This window comes from Pholcus phalangioides, unplaced genomic scaffold (assembly GCF_987345545.1).
Source record: "Pholcus phalangioides strain wild (caught in Gottingen) unplaced genomic scaffold, Ppha-v1.0 ptg000003l_1, whole genome shotgun sequence".
Lineage (NCBI taxonomy): Eukaryota > Metazoa > Arthropoda > Arachnida > Araneae > Pholcidae > Pholcus > Pholcus phalangioides.
Window position 1 is genome coordinate 55,954,394 of NW_028301596.1, and position 21,204 is coordinate 55,975,597.

Here is a 21,204-nt window from a genome sequence, read left to right on the forward strand (position 1 = left end):
AGGCAGTGTTATAGCACCTATATATACCTTTTCAGTTCTTATCAATTTTCTCAATCCATGTTACATGATGAATCAATTAAACAAAATCTATATATTATGGATAATAATATTAAGTTTTATACACAATATAAAGCTGATGTGGAGACCAGTCTCTGATAATTATTTAGTGATGGCCAATTTAGTATTTTCTTGCGCCAATTTAATCAAAATAGATTATCAACTAGACTAAAAACCGAATATCAAATGCCGACACTGTTCTAAAAATATTGAATCTATGGGTCGTGACCTAAACTTGACTTGGTGGGACTGACAAAACTCCAGCACGGGGACCGAGATTATTCTCATAATTTTTAATTCACACTATAATGGAGGGGGGGGGGCAGTGAAGAGTCTTACCTGGGAGCCCACCAAAGACCTCAGCTTAGGGGGCTCTGCTGTAGGATGGGGGGGGGGGCAAGGGTCTCAGTGCCAAGCCTGATTGAACTCGTGGTTGGGACTCGAGAGGTTGGAGCCCTGTCATCCTATTGGAAGGCATATTTATGAATCAAGAGCTTTGATTATAACCCTCACCGAAAGCTCCCGTAAATATAACCAGAACTCTGGCACGTACTTTAAATAATCATGAGTCATAGGCTGATCATCTGAATTGTCGGATTTTTGTACACTATAAAATATCTACGGAGGAGGCCCCCATTAACGATCTATGTCCTCGTGGCCTGACTCCGGGGGGTCCATGATGAGCCCAGAAATGCTCGCGAGGAAAGGAAAAATTGTATTCCTACATAACATTTTCCCTCCTACTTTGTTTTCTTCCAGATGGGGGCACATTGTCTTTTATTTCACTGCACTGACCTGCTTCACTGAGCATAATTAAGCCTTCTTTTATTAAGCCTTAATTGGTGCCTTTTTGTTTTGTCCATTACCAACAAACGGGTAAAAATAAAATTTTATCAACTTTTCAAAATATACCTTTCGGAAAACGACTATCCATATAAAGCCGGCTTTTCCTAGGAGCAGGTTTCCTGTGCCGTGCGCAACGTGATTCGCCCAGCGCGACACGCCGTTCACTCACCAATAAGAAAAGCAGCATGACTGTTTTTCCACAGAGCACAATACGACTCACGAAAGCGCTTTACGACGGGCGTGGTTGGCCGAATGCTTCTGGAGGAGTCAAATGCATCGTGCGCCGCGGTTTTGCCGATATTTTCTTCACTCTTGTGTGTTTTCTCTCCCTTCAAACCAGAGCATGCAGACGACAGAGTAGCTGATGCCAAGCCTATATACTATAATATAGCCGCCCTGATCTGATGCGCCACGCTAGGAAAACACAAACGCGTAGCGTAATTATATAACACGTTTCTGCCGGCGCGAAATGGTCTAATTCGGTTCACGCGGGGAAACCGATTCCTAGGAGTAGAATTTCTGCGCCGTGTGAAGTGTGAAAACGCCGATTGGTTAAAACTTGTGTTTTGTAAAAACTTGGTTTTTTTTTACCAGAGTTTTCACGCTGCACGCACTGTAGAAACTTGCTTCTAGGAAAATCTGACTTTATCCGAAGAAGCTAAAGGTAGCCAAAACCATAATTCGTCTGCCCGAGGTACCGCGGTGCCCTTGTGGCACATTATAACCTCTTCATCATTATTCTGCCGATCCTATTTGCAGTTGTGCGGAAATTGCCATGGTGGGTGTAAAAAGTTATTTTCTGCAATATTTTAATATTGCCGAGCGCCATCTATGGCGAGTTTATACGTTATAAGGAGGGCGGCTTATTGTCTTGAAGAGGGCGTATCCAGCTTCACCTCGTGAGGAGGTGTGACTAATGAATGTACCCCTGAAGAGACAGCCTGATCATAGTATGTGTGATGCAATAAGATAAGGAGGAGTGGGTGAATGCTGAGCCCCTTATCGATAACGATGATTCCCATTACCAATCATGATGATGAATTATGATGAAAAATAATATAAAAAATTATATATATATATATATATATATATATATATATACACCTCCACACCGAAGATGATAATGGAGATTTTGAAGATGGTTATTTTTACAAAATATATGTATATACAGGCCTTTTATGTCAGGTTTGACCATCAAAAGCACAATCTTAGGCCTGGGGAACTCAAGGAATTCTCTAGGACTATATGCGGCGATTTCCCTCAAATGGTCGAAATCCGAGTTGTCCATCCTGTCATAGAACCTTTTTGCTAAGCTCTTGACATATTCACATATGGTAAGGATCTTGGTGTCCGCTCTGCTATTAACGTTACGCACAAACCATGGCGCTTGTGTGACTCGTCTTAGATATTTATTTTGTTATATATTTATAAAGCTATCAAGTTGTATTTTTTTTTGCACATCCACACAGGTGACGCATACAGGAGTGTGGGGCGAATCAGCATTTTATAGAGTAGTAACTTATTGTTAATCGAAAGGGTAGATCTGGCACTGAAGAGGCGACGGATCATTACTGAAGTAATTTTTGCTTTGTTTATTAGATTGTTACAGTGTGCTTGAAAGCTTAGTCTTTTGTCTCAAGCCGAGATATTTGGTTTGTGTTGACGGGAAAATGTTAATTCCATTGATAGTGATGTGAGCATTCGTGGGAAGGATATTCCGAAGGGTCACCGGCATAAATACTGATTTTGTTGGATTTAGAACAATACGGCTTTTTTCGCACCATGACTCTATCTCAGCTATTGTGTATTGTACGTTATCCAGTGCTTTCCTGAGGATTTCCTTCAACCTGGATAGCACAAGAATCATCGGCAAATAACGCTGTCATTCGCCTTTGGGCTCTGGGGAAGTCATTCATGTGAAAGTTATGGAGTTGTGGCCCAAGAACGCTGCCTTGAGCAATGGAAGCTCGTATTTGCTTAATTTCTGATAGCGAATCGTTAATCTGGACTCGAAAAGTTCGAGCCTCCAGATAGCTTTTTACAAATTTTATTATGCTGTATGGCATGTTCATGCAAATCAGTTTGTGTAATAGTCCATTATGCCAAATTTTGTCGAAACTTTTTGTATATCGAGAAAGACTATTGCAGCTGTGTCATTTTTGATCAGAGCATCTTGCAGGTATTCCGTTACTCGGAAGTTGCGTGCAAGTGGAATTGCCTCGGCGGAAACCGTGGTCTTCAGCAAATTGAGATATTCTGGTGCCGACGACTCGCTCAAACAGTTTCCCTAAGGAACTGAGGAGCGAGATCGGGCGCTAATTTGTCATAAGGTAGTCCTAAATCCTAAATATGACATAGTGGCCTGTGGGTTCCGACTGTATAGTTGTTTTATAAAACGGATATTTTAGCTGATAAAATTTTCTTTTTCCCCCATTTGTTAGTTATGGACGAAAATAACTAAGAAAGACATCATAAAACCATTTTACCCGCATTTAACGCTGTTCTTTCCCCAAATATCCTCCGTTTTTTGAATTCGAATATCTCTGTGAATATTGCACTTGGAAGCATGGAACTTTTTCTTTTGTTGGCGTCAGGAGAGACAGGGCAACAACTTTTCAATTGGAAGTTCGATCACAGGAGGGACCACATGAAAATTTAGATTTTTTTAATTTTGTTACACACTGTATTTTCCCTCTCAAAACTGGTACAGGGTGATTTGTGAAATACTTGTTGAGTATTTTTTAAACAGTGGAATCATGCCTGTACGATGGACGGTTGATGAAAAAAATCTGTGCTAGCAATTACAGGACACCCTGTATACCATACACGTAAAAAGTATGTACAATGTTAGAAACAAGTTGCTTTTTAAAATAGAAACTTTTTATTATAAATTGTTATTGATTTTCTGAAACGACAAGAAGTCCCTCGCACAGTGGCTGTACGCATGTGTCCGTTTCTGTTTAAGAAATTGACAACGTGATCTGGGAGTAAGAAATCCAAATTTCAAAATTCACCTCGCGAAGACTGTTGAGAAATAATTGTTTAATTGCCAATTTTTAAGCTCTTAGCATTATTGAGAACTCATAAATCAGAATGCACATCAACATGTGCTTCAAGACTTTTGCATGAAATTAATATGAAACAACTTTATTAAATTAAGAAAAAAAAAGGGCTACAAGAAGGTTAAATACCGAATTACTGGAAAGTATTGAAGGATATAATTGATATATCATCAGCTGTATTTAGCTCATATCATTATTTTCTCCATAGTTTAGAGAATGAACTCGTACCTTTCTTACTTACAGTGAGAAAGTTCCAAACCCATCATGTTTACTTGAGGCAGTTTTCTATAGTTTGATGTCGCTGTATAAATTGAGATAGATGTTGTTGTATAAACATTCGAAAATACATTAATGCGTTCAAGTATAAACTTGATTACACGAACAAAAGAATAAAACTGGATGATTTCAAGAAGGACTTTCCAGAATGATATTCCTATAATAAAGAACAAATTCGGGAGCGATGAATGTAAATCTTATTATAGAGTGATTGAGAGAAATTGAAAAATATACTCTACAATAAGATTTTTATTCATCGCTCCCGATGAATTTTAGACATTGAATCTAATTGAAATTGAAATATAGATTCAATATCTAAAATCATACATCTTTTAAAAGAAGTGAATTCCTAACGTAGAGTGACATTCTAAAAAGATGTAAATATGACAGCTATTAATTTCATGAAAATAACGAATAAGGCTATACTCGATATTGATGTCAAAAGCAAGATAAAAGATCTCACTGTCTCTAGAAACGCGTAGAAATAATCATTCAGCAATTTTAAAATATTTGAAGATCGAGCTTCAATTGATTTTGTTTGTACGAGAAATCGGATGGTTTAATGAAATTTTCTTGAGTAGGACACATTCTCAGATTAATAATCTTCCAAAATACTCAATTAAAGAGAGGTTCTCGGGGCAAATCGTGTTTGCTTGAAGCGTGTTATTTCAAAAGTGTTTGAAATAAATTGTCAAACCGTCACCTTCTAACTGGATCGGAGCGTAGCAATTGTGGGGGAATCTCCATAATAGATACAGGAGAAGGAAATCTCACGTGAAAAGCGTCCAGTTTTTTTGCATTTTTAAATCCATAAAACACATCAGTAGTCAGTTATATTTTAAATTAATAATTAAGTTTTATACTTTGAACAAACACTCTAGATCAAGGGTTCCCAACGCCGAACTTCCCGCAACACCTTTGATAGTTATAAGGCCGTGAAGTAATTATGAGACACTTGATGATAATGAGGCTGTTCTACGGAGAACTCAAACAAATTTTTGAATATTTATCTAAAAAAGTGTATTCTTTCTGCAGTCTCGACGAGATCATAGCCCCAGGACAAAATCAAAGATGGCTTATAATGCTTACGCATCGCTCTGAAGTGACGTGGGACGTCATTCCGGCGTCAAAGAACATCTTTGCGAATATCAGTAACAAAAAAAGGTTTCTAGTTCGAGAGTTCTCCGGGTTAAGGAATTTTTAAGGGTTGCGCCGAACACCAGTTGGAAACCCATGTTCTAGATCCAACTAATGGAAATTTATTTTTAGAAATCATTTGGTGTATATATATATATATAGTTTGTTTTACTTGTTCCATTTTAAACAACTCCACGACGATATTCTTGCTAAACTGGATCGAGCCAGGGAGCGGTATAACTCAGGTCGATAATATACTTACTTAAAGTACCAAGCATGAATCGATATACAATTCGTCCTCGGCAGATCCTTTTCCTGACGCGTGGTACAACAGAAATGGCGACAACATCACCACAGAAAACGATTACTAACGAAGGGAGTCCCACACCGAGGGGTTAGGGTACCAGCTTCATGGGGTAAGTATAAAAAAGGTAAAATGTCGAACGTTGCGTTCGGAATTGGCACTGTATTTTAGGTCCCCAGTCTAGTCATAGATCGTGTACAGAAAATAACTATGGTGCGACTTAAGTGATCAAACTGGATTGGGCCGTGGTTGCGAAAGACATAATAAAGATTTATGACCGGTTATAATAGAGAATACCCATGAATAAAATACCTAACGTAATTGACGTTATCAATAGTATACCGAAGGGAAGCGCTTTAAGACCCATACTTTTTTTGTTTGAACAGCTATCAACGAGAATTACATCTGCAGCAATTTCACATAAATTTATTGCTGAGTTGGAAGTAAATTTACATATAAATTGTAGAGCCTCAATGTTCTTATATGTATTATTATTATTATTATTATACTTTGCACATTGGCTCTCTTTCTGAACAAGCAAGCTCTGGTCACGTGAAAGAATCTCAGTACATTCTGTACTGAAACACGAGATGATCACGTGACCGGATGCCCCTTCGGAGGGTCCGAAGGGCCATGTGTGTGAGAAGTCAGTTCAGCTACAGCTCTCACACGAGATGCATCCACGTCGTATTTCTCTCTCTTAATATATGCACCATGTAAATAATATCTTCTATATAGCATCATAATTAAAGATAACGTATCTAAAACTACGTCTCATTCATACGGAGTCAGTTGCGCTACCGTCACCACTTAGCATTAGCAAAATCAATTGATATGGATCAATTGCCAAGACTTTGGCGTATTACTAACAAATCTAGAAATACTAGGGCCGAAGGCAGTACAGTGAGACTCCAATGAGTGTGTGTGTGTGTTTTCGTAATTGTATAGCATTGAACACTATTTTGATCATCACCACCTTGATGCTTGAAATCAAAATAAAAGAAAGGAAGAATAATACCAGGAAAAGCCTTATATAAAAGCATTGCTAATGAGAATACTTTATTTCATCCGCACACAATTACGCAAATAAGTATGACACTTTCTTTTACTTGAATTAAATAATTAAATATACAATTTGTGAAAGCAAAAAACTCACTTAATTAAACGATGATGTGAAGTCCTTTAATTAATAACATTTAATATCGAAATTATGAACTTTCAGGATATTCACGGTTCTGGGATGGCCGAATAAAGCGCTGAATGTTAGTCCATGTCGGATTTCACATTCTTGTAAATTCGAAAATTTCCCAGGTCTTATCAGAAACTCTCTGACTGGAAGTGCTATCTTGAAGAAGAAAGTTGACGCCAAAGTGATAGCGTAAATATTTGGCTACCGTAAAAATATACCACACCGACCTTTTTAGAGCACCAATCTTCGAAAAAAAGCCGTTTTCTAAACTACTATTACTAAACCACACATGTACCTCGTCCATATTCCTCTGCGGAATCTCTAACGAATTGGTACACGTTGGAACGTCCGTGTCCGTGTTGTGAACCTAATGTGAAGCTTGTTTCTGTGTAATGCTTGTTATAGTGCTGCCTTCTATGGCAGAACTGTGGGTGAAGTGTAATGCTCGAACATTACACTTCACTCATAATTCGAAAAATATGTGGTACATGGCAGCACTATAACAAGCATTACACAGACTTTCTAATCTGTAGGTCTGATGAAATTACCCTTCGTGTGCTCAAAATTATCGCGACGTGATAAAAAATGAACGCAATGACAGAATACACTATGCTAGGTTCGATCTTACTCTCAGTGCAGACGCTGTTATGGAGTAGCTGTATCAAACACGTACACAGTTTTGTGAGTACATGCAAAACACCACATAACAGAAAGAAACAAAATGTGTAATCATAATCAGAGCGTGATTTTTTTGCATTATCCGAACATTAAAAGTTATTATTTTTATTGGAAAACCTGCTGATGTCATTCATGACAACACATTTATTGACACAACACGTGTTGAGATAAATCTTATTTGCAACATTTCAAGCGCATAATTCCCCCAGCAAAGCATTAAATTCTAATTATCGTAGAGATTGTTGTTCCCTTGTAAATATCTATTACTCAACGTCCTTATGTACGATGATGATAGTCGAATCTAAATTCAATTTATTGGAATGACAAATTATCGTTCTTTTTTTTAAGGTAAAAAGAAATTGATTTCCGATTATTATAGTTCATATCATTATGTTTATATTTCGCGTTTTCGAACTCCATGACCTAGTTTCGGGTTGTTTCTTTCTCCTTCTGTCATAAACGGTCATGAATCAAATTATTGGGAAAAACCTAACTTGGAAATCGAACTTTTTTTGTCGTTTTTATCCCGGAAAATTAACTTCATGTCGTAGGAAAAAGATTGGTCGTAATTTTTTTCGAACGATGTTCTCTCTTTTAAGTGGGAAAAATATCTATTCCAAGCAATAAAACTTCAGATTTATTTTTATGCCGAACCGTTCGTTATGAAACTTTTGTATAGAATATTTATAATAATAAGTTATATATAAGTTTTATGGGGGGATTTCTATTTTTCATCTTAAGGGTAGTTTTGTGTGTGGGGTTGCCGGATAGGTCAAGGTACGTTAGGTCGTACTACGAATTTTTTTGACTGGACGGAGGTCTGGTGGAGTCTATCAAGGAAGTGTCCGGGGCATACATGATCAACCCATGGCCCGCGGGCCAAATGTGGCCCTGTGGCCCCTTTTGCCATCTGTTGTGGCCCGAAACTTCAAACTTAATTTTGCAAAAATGAACTAAGAAATACATAATCAGATATCTGAAGTCACCCTTGGCATATTTCTAGGCCACTTAAATGACCAGCTGCACATTTTTAGACCACCTAATAGACCCGGGACGCATTTCCGAATTGATTGAATGACTCGGCCATTGCGTTAGATCACTTAAGTGGCTCACGGCACATTCTTACATCACTCAAGAAACCCACGGCACATTTCCAGAGCACTTGAGTCACACGCGGCACATTCGCAGACCCCCTTAAGTGACCCACAGCGCATTGTCAGACCACTTAAGTGACACGCAACACATTCCCATACCACTCAAGTGACCCACGGTACATTTAAAGATCACTAATATGGCCCGCACCACATTTTCAAACCAATGAAGTGACCCGCACTCTTCAAAAGGTTGAACACTCTTGGTCTAAGTTCCCAGTGTCTTCGGGGAAAAAAGTCCCATAAGAATGGTAGATTATAACTCATTTTTAACTGGTGTTGCATTTCCACAACGCTTTGTTTGATTTTTTAAAATTAATTTTCATGCAAATTTTTGTTTGAAATTAACATTTTTCGAAATTGAAAGGTCTAATGAGAGAGAGAGAGAGAGAGAGAGAGATGGCGCCTTTTAGAATTTTGTTTTTCAAATTTTTTTGCAAAGAAATCTGTTTTTTTCAAAACTTTCAAAAAATTTTGCTTATTTTTCGATCTGAATTTTTTTTTCATGACCATGAACAGAAATAATAAAAAGAAAACAGTTTTTGAAAAAACAAAAAATTCTCACGTAGTTGAAGTTTTTCAAAATTACAATTACTAGTTATTTTAACTAATTAACGCTTATTCAGTTTATTTAAAAAGTTAATCAATTAAAAATTGCATTAATAACAAAGAAAAATCATGCTAAATTTATTTTTTAAAATTTTAAATTGTTCTAATTTTTTTTGTGAAGAAACAATTCACTTCGTTCAATTTTTTTTCAGCCAAGATGATGTGAAGTATATTCATCTTCACGTACAAATTTTTCCAGAATTTTATTGCTAAATTTCATGTAATAAATCGCACCTCCCAGAAGTCATTTTAACTCCCCCATGAAAGTTCAACTTTAGTGCTGCTTCCTGATGGAAGCCTCTTAAGTTCATCCGCCATATTTCCAAGTCAAAACTTGCGCAATCATTTATAGTAAAGGCTTAACTTCCTGCGGTCAAAAGGAAAAATTCTATACGGGAGAAAATAAACCACACGTTTGTGTGCACCAGGTTCTGTAAGGGTTATTGGCGACACGAAAGTAGGGACCATTGGAATCGAATCAATTGGAGGAAATACCTTTGACACCAGTTGATTGATGTAAAACTTATGTTATAGGTTCGAAATGTTGCATGCAGTTTTCAATTACAAACTCACCATCTTAAAGCAGACACACCCTCAGCATCATTGCGAGACATCAACTCCAAAATTAGGCTATTTCGTTACACAACAAACGCGCACTCTACTTTATTTTATTTATTTTATTTTTTTGTGATAGTCTTACAAAAAAATATCTCCGAAGTGCGATTCAAACATGTCTTCAAGTCAGATTTACTCCTCTGAAACAAAAAAAAGAATTACTTATAAATAAAAGTACAAGACTTTTCTTGGAATAATCTCTCGTGCCTGGAAAGACATGCACGCAACTGCGTGGAAAATTCAATTTTCCCGTGTGTTTCTTCCATTTACAATACCTTTTTCTTGGGTTGGGTATGGAAGTTCCCGCCTCCTGAGGGATTATTGCGCACAGACGTTATGTCCTAATCTTTCCTATCGGAAAATATGGCTTCGTATCATGACAACCGCGGGATGCAGCTGTCGAATGTGCAAAAAAAAAAGAACACCGACATTTGCGATTTCTTGCAGCTCTTTCACATGCATGAGTGTGTACGCATTGCTGGTACAGGAAGCGCCTGTCATCTAAAACAGTTTCCTTCTAAGACATCATACAGATACTCAAGGCGGAAAAACCCTCACCTTCACTTGACAAGACATGGAAACCAACTGCTTATCACGATATACTACAAACATACAATAGTTTTTTTTTCCTCTCTCTCAAATACTGTTCCTGTAATGATAATATTCCGTGAGGGAAACGGCGCTAGTCAATAAACATATGTATTTCCGATTCCTATGAGTTTTTCCGTGTAATTATGGAAAATCAATGCTCGTGATGTGCCATGAACTACATGCGTACGTCAAGATAATAGTCACTTAAGCGAATAATAACCATTCCGTGATGAATACGGCAAAACTGTGATTCGAAAGGTTTTAGGGTCTTAAAGATTCACTAATATATATATATATATATATATATATATATACAGAGTGGTTATAAATAAACTGACCCCATTCAGACGTTTAAAGCGCCTATTCTGATGGACGTATTTGGATGACATTTGGTATATATGGTATATGAACCACATGAGCAATAGGTAGATTTAATAAAAGTAGTTTAATTTTTAGCCATCAGGTGAAACGTGGCACTTTTTATCGCAGTTACCTTTTTCCCATGGTCCAAATAACAAATATACCAAGTTTCAATAAAATACGTCCACCACAACGTGAGCTACGCAGGTCAAAGATGTGTCAGTCCGAGTAGTGTCCTTGTAGTGATGCCACCTTGTAACAGTGTAGTGTTTCTTGATCTTTCCGAACCCAATGACCAGCAAAATATCTGAAACAATTCGACGAACCACAAACTTATTGTATGAGTGGCGTGACCACGTATCCTTCATTTTTCGGGACATTGTAGTTATCTTTCATACGAATTGCCCCGTTTTTTTCTATGAAGTTTATTTGAATTAGTAATATCTACTAAAATCGTCAGTGGAGATACTTTCATAACTTTATAAATTATATTATGATAATTACGGCTATAAATATTAACATTTATCTCACGCATTGTTATGTTCAACTTTTATTCCGTGAACTACATTTCAATTCACTGCGAGTTTTATTAACCTTCATTTTCCACCTATTTGCGGTTGCAAGCGATTTAAGCAACAATTGGGAATTTTTCCGACTCAGAGCAATGTTTTTGGTGTCAGTTGGCGATTTTTCGTATTTTGCCGTATTCCAGATCACAATTTCCCGTTTCATTACGGTAAAATCTCTCTTTTGTGGCCGGAGACGGAACAAAAAAAAAAGTTCGTGAAAGAGGGGCGACAGTTAATCAAGAGTTTGAAATGCATACGTTTATTATACAAGGGGAAATTATCTGGCCGTAGAAGAGGGGTGACCGCATGTAGGGGGGGGGGTGTCCGTTAAGAGGGGGATTTACTTTAGTTTGCAGTGTTGAACAGACGATCTGTATTCATTGCTGTAGGCTCAGAAATCTTTTTTATTCTCTTTAATGCTACTTTAACGTTTCCATTGCTTTGCGTCTTGTTTCCCGCTTAAGCATCCAACAATAGCTATAGCTATTTTCTCAAAAAGTAGAGCCAATATGACAAAACCCAATGACAGATTCCGAATCAGCGCCCTAATATCACCTTGAAATCATTGAATTATCTTTGGCAATGATTTACTATATGTGTTTATAATGCACAGTTTCAATGTCATTTGTACGGTGCTCATGTATTGCCATTGAAATTTAATTTTCACTTTATTTCAAAAACTATAGAAGTAATGAATTTTTTAATTGTTTTTTCAGTAATTAGCGCCCTAAGAACTTTAAGCAACACTAATTATTTTTTTCATCGCAGGCCTGTGTAATTTTTCATTCGGCCAGAATTAAAATTGTCTGACTGTGCACTACCTGTACCATTGTCGTGACCACCTTCTGCCCGCAAATCATTGATTAAGAAACGCTTTACTAACGCACAAGTCTAACAAGGCCAGACAAATTTACATAAATGTGCATGCCCGACCGGGCACGTAAATGTTTGACAAGTTGACAAGTCTAAGGGTGCAAACCATACCCCGATATGTCAATTTGTGAGTTTAAACTCGAAAATGCTTAGTTCTTGTTTTATTTCATTCTATCGGAAATGTTATTCGTCTATATACATAAAATATAACATGTCCTGACCATAGGCGGAGATGGACTTGGAAGTCTGGGGAGCACGGTCATTATTTCTGGGGGGGGGGACACGATGATGATGATGCCAATTCATATATGCCTATATACATTAGATCAGTCAACTTCACCTTTGACGCAGGGGGGGGGGGGTAATGCCTCCCACGCCCCCACCCCGTACCTCCGCCCAGGGTCCTGACTTACTCACTCGTCATCGCCGAGCCGAAACCGCTATAGCTATAATTTTCAAATTTGGTCAGAAGCTTTATTTCATGACGTAAAGACGGAATTAGAAGGGGTTTTTCGACCCCTAAGAGGATAAGACAGGGGTTCAAATGTAAGAGGCAGAAATCACGGCGAGCCAAAACCGCTGAAGCTATTCATGAAATTCGGTCAGAAGTTTTTTTTCATGACGTAAAGACCAACGGGGAAGGGATTTTCCAAAATTCAACTCCAAAGGTAACGGAAAAATCACGCCGAGCTGAACTGAAACAGCTGAAGCTATAAATATGAAATTTGGTCAGTATTTTTCTATTGTAATGTAGGGAGTCACTGAGAAGATATTTTTCAAAATTCAACCTCCTCTGGAAAGGGCATTCAACAGTTACATGACGTAATCATCATTGAGCCATAATGAAGTCATAAATGCGAAATTTAGTCAATACTATATTTTATAATTAGACACCCACTAAGACGGTCATGAGCCGCTCAAATGTCATATGGGGGGAGTCATCGCCGTGTAAGTTTCAGATTACCAAATCCACGCAAGCGAACACAGGGGTAACACCTAGTCTTGAATGAAAAGATAAATGAAGAAAATAATTATTAAATTTAATAAAAAAAAATGTTTATTCAAATTTATTAATCATATTGATCTTGTATCGAAAAGAGGAAAAAAAAACGTGTTTTAGGATTACGATAACAAACTATAACGAGAAAACACGAGAGCCAGGAAAATTAATTTAAGACAAGGAAAAAAAAAAAAAACCCGGATTTTCTCGAGTTCCCCCCATTTATTTACTGTTTATCTTAATGTCAATATATTTTTACTTCAAAAATAATCAAAATAAATCATTTTTTTACACGCATAAAAAGCAAAAGAAAAACGCCAAGACGAAAAAAGATGAGCTCATCCGAGAAATATTTATTCTAATTGAATTACATGAGGATTTTTTTTGCCTAGCATCAGATGAGAGAGATTTTGATGCCTTAAGGCTCAATATGGGTTTTTGTTTACTCGTTTTTTCCCCACGATTCAAGGCAAATAATGTGAAATAATTATTCTCATCGTGTCATGAATATTTCATGGAATAAGATAACTTGACTTTAATAATTGCTTTATTAAATATTCAATTTTCGAGATTTAAAAATTACCAGCGTTTTGCTATAGATCTTCCAACTAATAAAGTATTTATATCTAGAAAATTTATATTACCCGGAAAAATACGCGTTTCAAAAAAGTATCCTACCATAATTTTTTCGCGTGCAAACCAATGAAGCTATGGAGGCGTGGCACACTCATGTAAGTGATCCTAAGGAGCATGCTTGAGTTTTTACGTATCTGCAAAAGCAAACGCCTGATGACTGGGGAAGTGTAAGTGAACGCCGTGTCGTATTTTTGTTTTTGACGAAATGGCGGGAGGAAACTTGAACAACGGAACTGCATTAAATTTTGAGTGAGATTTGGTGATTCCCGAGTGGAAACAATTTGTGAGATTCAACAGATCTTCAGAGATGAAGAAATGGGAACCACACCGATAAAGGAGTGGCAGCACCCCTTCAAAGATGGTCGAACGTGAATGGAGAACGAAGCACGTATTATGGTTTTGGTGCCCCAAAACCAAATTAGAAATTTGTTGCCCTGTCTCTTTTCTGATGCCAACTAAAAAAAATTCCATATTTCTAAGTGCAATATTCATTGAGATATTCGAATTGGAAAAACTGAGGGAAGTTGATAAATAAACAGCATTAAATGCAGGTAAAACGGTTTTCCCGCATGTAATGATGTTTTCCCCCCAACTTTCCTCCGTTTTTTGTATTCGAATATCTCAGCCAATATTTTACGTAGAAACATAGGATTTTTTTTGTTGGCGTCAGAAGAGACAGGGCAGTAACTTTCTAATTGGGTTTTTTGAGTCTCACGGGGATTGTATAAATGTTATGTGAATTCTTATATTTTAATAACTATACAATCTGCAACTTGAATAGCATATCTGAGTACTACCAGCACCTCCTAGAGATAGAAGACCTCTGCAATCTGCTTGTGACGTCCATTTTCCCTTAGAATATTCAGGGAAAAAAAATTCCCTGCTCGTGCCAGTATCATCGTTGCGAGTAAAAGAAATGATCTCGAGCTCAGAATTGGCGATTTCTATGTCCCACATCCAATCACTATGTGGTATTTGTGAGCCAATCAGGAAGATTCCACGCCAAAATCAGAAGAAACGAAATAGGTTCAAATGTGGTTCAACATGTGGAAAAATTGCTACGTAGTCTGAATGGCGTTTATGGCAAACAGAGGTGCTGGTACTGCACGTTGAATGAAAATTTTTTCTAATTGGAAGTGTGCCTCTAATATCAATGGTTCGCCAGTAAAATGTCACGAGCACCGTTTGCTATGCACCTTGTATATTATATTATTTTTTACGCCATTCCGCAAATTATTTCTCTCATTTATGCCGGCTCACAAAAAATTGCACTTAATTTCAGTGATCTTCAATGAAAAAAATGTTGAAAAACAGTGAATTATGAAGGTAAAGGTTTTTATTGACTTAATTAATTAATTGGTAATTTTTTATATTGGCTCATAGTTTGACACTATGATTTACCCGCTGAAAAAAATTCTTTTCATAAGACTTTTTCATAATTTTACGCGTTTCTTTCGTTCTAAAATAGAAATTTAACATGTTCGAAAAACCAGACATTAAAATATTCGTATCCAAAGTGGGGTCGAAAACCAAAAACTAAAATATCTGCATCCAAAGTCAAAAAAAGAACATAAACCATTTCAATGCTTACAGCTTGTCACGATCAATTACCTGGCGCTTTGATTTGCCGACATTTTGCAAGTCTTTGTATTCGGAAGCTGATATCTGGATGAAATCGATATCGAAAAACACCAATAAATAAAAGAGTCGCGAAGGCAGGGATAAATTGTTATGTGCAGTGAAAGAGGTTGAGTGGAAAATGTTATGACAGGCGTTTCGTTGGTACCAACAGCAATGTGGATTGGAGTCGAAAGGAAAGCACTTGCCGTCACATTTTTTTCTTCTGTGTTATACGAGCGTCTGGTCGATGAAAAGCACGATATTTTGACGGGTCAGTAATGAAACTGGAAGGCCTGGCAGCCATTGGGTGAAGCGCAAAGGCCATGTCTCTATAATTTCACTGTACGATAAAACCAGGCGATGTCAGCTTCTTAATATCAGCTGCAAGAAAGCATTCCCCCCCCCCTTATATATTTGTTTTATGGCTAGGATAGAGGACACATTGTAAGACACATGCTTTCCTATGGGCTCTATAAAACGGACTTGTTGTTACATATGGTTTTTATGTGACTCAAACTAGTCTGTGAAGCTGAAAAGCCAAAGATTGCAACAATATATTTCCGTAAATGTTTGAAATGGATTTGGTAAATGTCACTGTTATATTTTTAGCGTCAGGTCGGAAAATTTCATTGGTCTATACTAGTGATTCCCAACGAGGGCATTAACGCCCCCTTGAGGGCGATGGAATGTTCCGGGGCGGGGGGAACGGTAGAAACTACGGGTATAACTAGCATCCCCTATAGGGGGTATAACCACACCTTATCTATAGGGGGTGTTGGTATAACATACGATCCTATTGGTTAGATTGCGTTGGAGAAGATGGGAGAAAAAATTTCTGAAGAAGGGATCGATGGGACAAAAATGGTTGGGAAACTATGGTCTATACCGTACTTATAATACATGTGTTATGGTAGATGTGATAAACCGGATAATAATTCAGATAATTTCTCTGCACCTATAATTTCTCAAAAGACTGTACTGAGAACAAAAGAGAATGATACAAAAACTTTTGTTGACGGAGGGACGCTATTTTCGTCTGCTCCCACTTGGTGGTGGTTTCGTGCGATTGCTTTGCATCATGGTGGCCAACGCCATCATTGAAGACTACTACAGTCGAATCCCGTTATAACGAACTCCAAGAGACCGGGTAAATGACTTCGTTATGTAACGAAATTTCGTTATAAAGGAATTCCAGGTTTTTACATTGTTCCTATGTGAACTTATCTGAGGAAATAGGAAAGTGTTCGTTTTAACGAGATTTTCGCTATAACGGTATTCGTTAAAACGGGATTCGACTGTACTACTAATTCATTGGGTTGAAAATATGTCGCGGGCCACTTGAGTGATCTATAAGTGTGTCACAGGTCATTTCAGAGTTCTGGAAATGTGCCGCAGATCGCTTAAGTGATATGGAAATGCACCGAAGGTCACTTTAGTGATCCGGAAACGTGCCACAGGTCACTTGAGTGATCTTGAGATGTGCCGTAGGTCAATCAACTTAATTGATCTGGAACAGAACCCCAATTCACTTAAGTGACCTGTAACTGTGCCGCATGTCATTTGAGCGATCTGCAAATGTGCCGTGGGATACTTGATTGATCAAAAAATGTACACGTGTGCCACTTGAGTGATCTGGGTCCGTGCCACATTTCATTTTTACGAGAATAGTATTGGAGTCGAAGGCCACAATTCGCTCACGGGAACAGCAGCAGTGAAATGTATATACGCCTCCCATAGACGCTTCTACGGCCCAGAAATGCACGTTTCACTACTACTCACGGGGGCCACGGATTGAAGGTGTATGATTTACATAGAAAGAAAAATATTGGAACCCCATATGCATCACGGCAAAAAAGAAATAAACTGAGGAATTTGTATGCATCGTTCCTGCTGCGAGATTGGCGTTGGGAATCGCTCTCTCCTTGAGCAAACACAAACATGGCTGCAAGAATCTTCTCGTTCTTATTATAACTTGGGATGAAAATAGGGGGGGGGGGCCAATATCATCACTCGAAGAAAACTTTATTCCATTTCTTCACTTCTTCATCCGAAAGAAAAAGAAATTCCAAGTATTTTTTCGGGAACATGAAAATATATTGAATTTGGTTATTGAGAGTCCGGAGAGCCTTGAAATGGAAATTTCTGATCAAAAATACGGAAATCGTAAATAAACATGAGGATATTGAGTTCGAATAACATTGAATACATTCGAATGAGAGCCGCTTATTTAAGAAAATGGAAATTTTTATTGTTTGATTCATTGAATGTAGAACTGGATTTTTTGAATATTCAAGTAAAGAGGGTCATTATATATCGTATTTTCATGTCCTGCGCAGTCATTCGGAAAAATTTAGTGATATATTTGAGATATTTTTATATGTATTTTTTCCAATTTGGAAGCATGTTTTATTAAGGATGCCGATTAAAATCTTGTACGAAAGTAGTGCTGTGCATGGTATTGAGAGTGTTTAGGACAAGGTTACTCAACCTATTGAGAAGTGCGTGGACCACTCCATTGATTTGAAAATGTGTTGCGGGCCACATAAGTGATTTGAAAATGTGTTGCGGACCACATAAGTGATTTGAGAATGCGCCACAGGCCACTAAAGTGATTTTTAGATGTGCTGCGAGTTATTACTTAGGCGATCTGGAAATTTGCCACGGGTCACTTAAGTGGTCGGGGAACGTGCCACGCAGAGCCGCAACTAGATGCTTGGACTGTCGGGGAAAGCAGGCATTTCAGCGCTTCTCTTAATGTTGAACAAAGAATGAAATTTGCTCCCCCCCCTTTGGTCCGGCGTCCGGGACATCGACAGACTCGCCCATCCCCTTAGTTACGGCCATAGTGCCGCGTTTAATTAAAGTGATTTGTAAATGCGTCACGGGTGACTTAAGTGGTCTGAAACAGCGTGCCAGGTGACTTAAGTGATATGAAAATATGCTGCAGGTTACTCATGTGGTCTGGGAATGTGTTGCACGTCATTCGAGTGGTCTGATAATGTGCTGCGCGAGCGATTTAAGTGATCTTTACATGTGCCGCGGTTCACTTAATTGGGCAGAGAATGTGTTGCGGGTCACTTAAGTGATCTGAAACAGCGCCCCAGGACACATAAGTGGGCTGGGATTGCAACGCGGGTAACTTGAGTGGTCAGGCAATGTGCCGCGGGTAATTTAAGTGTCCTTAAAGATGCCGCGGTTCACTTAAGTGGTGCGGGAATGTGACGTGGGGCACTTGAAGAATCTGGTTTTAAGTGCTGCTTAATTCATTTTCACAATATTGAGTTTGAGTTCGTGGGCCAAATCATATGACTTCGAGGGCCACAAATTTGACCCGCGCGTCATGGATTGAGCATGTATGTTCTTTTAGGAGGTACTTCGATCTATTTTCTATTCCATATTTATTGTATTCCTATATAAAACTCCGAAAAAACTAATTCGAAAATGAAACTTCGGTGATATTTTTAGATAATGTAAGAGGATTGTGTGTATAAAAAAATAAATATATTCATTTATTATTTAATCGCAAAACCACAAATGTTTAAAAAATAACGGTAATAAAGGTATTAAAGACACAATAAGCTACCATAAATTTATATTAAAAATATCCAGATATAATTTGATATGAATTAGAATATAAAAAAGCCATGACAGTCTCGAAAAAAACGTATCGAAAAAAAAGTATATTAAAAGTATTTTTTTAAATTATGTGAAAATAATTAATGAAATCCAACCAAAACGCATCGAAATAAAATTTTTAAACATAATCATAAAACAAATTTTTCAAGGGATTTTCAAGAATAAGCATAAAAAATTCAATGAATATTTGATAACAAGAAATTAAATAGCAAGAAATTATTGTTGCGAGGAAGGACAAAATATGTAATATTAATATCTCTGTGAATTCTATGCAGTATTCTGGAATAATAGATGTTCAAAGAAATAAATAATGACAGAATAAAGAGGGAGTTGAAAAAAGAAATGAAACAAATGGATAAAAGCGAATTACTTCCAAAATGTTTAAAAAAAATCCCATTATCACTTCTACATAAAATACAAAATCTTATTATCACAAAAAAATTTGTATAAAAAAATCTTATTAACTATTAAATGTTTTTTTTAACCGCAATGAAATATTCCTAGTATATCATATTTATAAAGCTGAAGAGGATATAAATGGTTTATATCAAGTTGTGGACTAATATCAGTTTATGAAGGTTTTTAACAACTGGCTGTTGTGTGTGAAGATGAATTTTTTGGAAAGAGAAAATACAACTGACTTCGCCGGTAATCGAACCAACACCCTAGACCACTAGACTACAAAAGTAACGAATCTTAATCTTTCCATGGAGGTCGTGTATTCTGAAAGGGATCGTACACATGGACGGTCGGACCTGATTCAGGCCAAACTCACAACTGCTGACGCTGAAACCAGATGGCAACTTATGAAAGGGGATGTGGTGTCACTCTCCGCTACCATACGAAGATTAATTTTTTTGGAAAGAGAGCAAAATTCAACTGCCTTCGCGGGGAATAGAACCCACGTCCTTTCACATTCCGGGTGAACGCCCTAGACCACTAGACTACAAAGGCAATGGATCTCTCCATCTTTCCTTGGAGCTCGTGTGCGCTGAAACGCAGTTGCAGTGCCGCAAAAGCAGTTGAATTTTCTCTCCAAAAAATTCATCTCCGCAACAGCCAGTTGTTAAAAACCTTCGTATGGTAGCGGAGAGTGACATCATCCTTTCATAATATCAGTTTGTTTTCTATTTTTTTTTTCATTTTTAAAAAACACACACAGACACATTAGAAAATTACTGGACAATAACAACAAAAAACGAATGCAAAAGAAAAAAAAATGCATGCACATAAATACACACTATGTGACCCCCGAGGAACAATTCCTTTCCAGGAAAGTCAAAAAAGGATTTATGTTGTTTGTTTACTCAGTTTTATGTTCCAAGTACATCTAGTATAATGTAGATATGTAAAAAACATCCAAAATATGTAAAGAAATGAAGGCATGCGGTACAACAGTTCAAAGTATTATGACATCGGATTTAGGGATTTAAAACAAATGATGCGAATATATTATAATGGGAATGTGTGTGTGCTAATAACAAAACAAATACCTTGTAAAAACATAGAAAAATGATTCAAGAAACAACAAAATGATTACCTAAATAACTGGAACTACTTAGAATATAACTAATGGCTTCCAAAAGATATAATAAAAATAAGAATATAATAAATGAATGCAAACCAATAAATGGATATTCTAAATAATCATTTACACCAGGGGTGCAAAATATTTTCAGTCCGTGGGCCAGATCATTGCGGTAATTCTGCCCGTTCACGAGCTAGAAGCTTGTGCACATTTAGGTGACCATATGACCCGTGTATTACGTGGCATTCCCATAATTTTATAGCTAATTTTGGCTGCCCCACAACTTTTGTTTTAAACAATATTCCGTTATTCATCATATTCTTAACAAGCATAAATTGAATTTTTGAAATGAAGAATTAAGACTATTTTCATAACGTGTAAGTTATAACTATGACTTATCTACAATATAACTATAACGATAGTCATATAGTATATTCATCTCCCGCATAGTTAAGAGATAAGTTTTC

General features: G+C 37.2%; 1 protein-coding gene across 1 annotated transcript in view; it reads left to right on the top strand.

Annotated features, from left to right (window-relative positions):
* LOC149088923 (endothelial cell-selective adhesion molecule-like) overlaps positions 1-21,204 on the top strand; it is a 143,131-nt gene that overhangs the window by 64,110 nt on the left and 57,817 nt on the right. The window lies entirely within an intron of this gene.